This window comes from Arachis ipaensis, chromosome B08 (genome assembly GCF_000816755.2).
Source record: "Arachis ipaensis cultivar K30076 chromosome B08, Araip1.1, whole genome shotgun sequence".
Taxonomy (NCBI): Eukaryota; Viridiplantae; Streptophyta; class Magnoliopsida; order Fabales; family Fabaceae; genus Arachis; species Arachis ipaensis.
Genome location: NC_029792.2, coordinates 66,658,436 through 66,661,132, shown reverse-complemented (window position 1 = coordinate 66,661,132; position 2,697 = coordinate 66,658,436). Strand labels below are relative to the sequence as shown.

General features: G+C 33.1%; 1 long non-coding RNA gene across 1 annotated transcript; it reads right to left on the bottom strand.

Annotated features, from left to right (window-relative positions):
• LOC110265542 lies at positions 766–2,231 on the bottom strand. Its single transcript, XR_002351691.1, has 4 exons — positions 2,090–2,231; positions 1,609–1,696; positions 1,249–1,424; positions 766–1,063 (listed from the first exon to the last, which is right to left on the bottom strand). It is a non-coding gene; the product is annotated as an uncharacterized LOC110265542 (long non-coding RNA).

The following is a 2,697-nucleotide window of genomic DNA, read 5'->3' as shown; positions in this document are numbered from 1 at the left end:
TTAGTCTGATATTTTTTGCTAATCCTCGAAGCATTGTCACCAATGAGTACTTTGGGAATGTTATTAGCTTTGACACAACATACCTAACAAAAGAGTATGTCATTTGCTGTCTTTGTCAAGATTAACCATCATGGATAATCTATACTTCATGGATGTGGGTTACTTAACTCTAAAGAAAAGGCTTCGTTTGTGTGGTTGTTTAATTCTTGGGTGAACTATATGCTTGGACATCCTCCAGTAGCTATTGTAACTGACCAGTGTCCCTTTATGGGAGCTACTATCACTACAATAAATTAGCAGAATAGCGATCGACTTAGCGACCGATTTAGCAACCGATTCTGGTGGTCGCTAAAACATTGGTCACTAATTAGAAAATAGCGACCAACTTAGGTTGCTAACCATTAGCGACCGATTTTTGAGCAAGGCCACTAAACCTTCACCAAAGAGTATCGGTCGCTAAATCGGTCGCTAACATAATCGGTCGCTAAATGGTGACCAAATTTTGCGTCGCTAAATCGGTCACTGAGTAAATCGGTTGCTAAATGGCGACCCACTTTTTGGTCGCTAAATCGGTCGCTAAATTGGTCGCCATGAAATCAGTCGCTAAATTGGTTGCTAATTCCTGAACTAAAAATATAAATCGGTCGTTGTTCCTAATTTTATAATTATAAATTTTTACTAATTTTACATTTACAACTATTAAAACTTAATTTTCATAAATAATTATATTTCCACAAAATTTAACAAGAATCAAGAATAGATTAATTTTTTAAATAAATACCAAAACATTCACAATGTCTACATAGAAATATAGAATTTAAAATATTGAAAATTCTTAAATACATCAGATTTACGATCCACAATCTAAGACTAACACATTGTAAAAATAATTCATGAACAACATAACTATACTTTATCTAATATCTATTTAGACCTAGCAACTATATCTATCTCAGCTTGTACACTCTGGCATAACTCGAACCTCTTTTAAAGCCACCACATGTCAAAAATTGGTATGCATTTTTTGCTTTTTCCTCCCTCATTCTCTCTAATAAATCAACAGCTGAAAGAAGGAAATATTTAGAATAAAGTTGATACAATTCAGCTGCAACTATTAGTTTGAAGTGAATCCTCTTAATTAAGATCATAACTATATATAAATAATGGTTTAAATTCTAAAACATGTCATTGGGATGATAAATGGATGAATACATTATACGTACTTAGTAGTATCAAATAAAATATCACCTTTAGTATCAATAGAACTACGTTTGAATAATTGGAAATCCTCATAGCTCTTTCTTGTTGAAGATGTTCCCCATCGTCAATGTCCTCAATAATGTTGCTGTCAGATGCCACTATGGAATCGACTTCATCAAATGATTTGAGAGTAGCAATTTTCTTTTCATAATACTCTTTCTCCCCTATAAACATTGTACAATCTTAGTTCAAATTAAAATTAAACATATAAATAGAATGTCATTCAAGAACAAATTTACAGCACTTAATTAAGTTTCTTATATGACATTTAATTAAGTTTCTTGAATGACATTTAAATGTCTAATATTTTTCTTACAGCACTTAATTAAATGTAACTTGAAGCCTTACTCATTGAAACAGTGCAGATCCTCAAATTCCGCGAAGAGGAAGGAACACATGAGGGGAAAATTTGCAGGTGTTGCCTCTAGAGCTCCGTCTACAGTTGAAAGATGGACTATTCATTATTCATTAATATGTTCATTCTATTCTTAGTTTCATGTAGTACAGTCACACTCACGACGGCACTAATTAATTCCATTTCCATGGCTTCGTGTCTCAGTCACCATCAATTTGAAATGCACTACTCAATTATATGTTTGGATTATAAACTTTAGGTTTAAGTAGGTTGTGCAATCTAAGAATTTTTCTACAAAGAAATCATGGATGGACAAAAAGTGGCGGCAAGCAGTGTTAGCCCTCAAGATCGATTATTCACGCCATCGTACTTTTACTCTCCATATACTTTTCCATGTATGCAGCTAATTAATTAGTATAATCTCATTCAAAAGCATAAACAAAAAACTTTGTATAAAACAAATACTGTTCTCACCGCAGGTGCTGCCTCCAGAGCTCCGTCTGAAGTTGAAAAAGTCACATGCATAAGTCCGTTCTCCCCTTCACTAGCTAGTGGCCAAATATTTTATCACATGCACTGACACCATTCCCTGTTTTATTCTTTATACTCTTCTCTTCTCTACACTTCTTATCAATATCAGATTCTCTCAATATAAATAAGTAGAACTATTGGCATTAAACTTTTTGTAGCCATTGTAGCCATGTATCCGGTTCACGTAGAGTAGGAAAAGACAAAATGGATAAGGAATGGTATATAAAAGAATTAGTAGTTTATACATTATCAATACACTGAGTAGCTACTAACACATACAATAATGCATGAATTGATGATATATATGATATATGTGTTATTTAATTAATCCAAGTACTAGAGCTATATATTTGATACAACTTTTTTGCTCTTATCAACCAATGAAATGAAACCCTTAACAAGCTCCTCCTTAATCATGAATTGAACAAAAGCCGCAAAAACACTATGTACTATCATGAATAGAACATACTTGCATAGTTGTCCAACATGCAAGAGTCAAAGGTATGAAACTCTGCTTCCTTGAATGAATGCAAAACAACATCCATACTCAT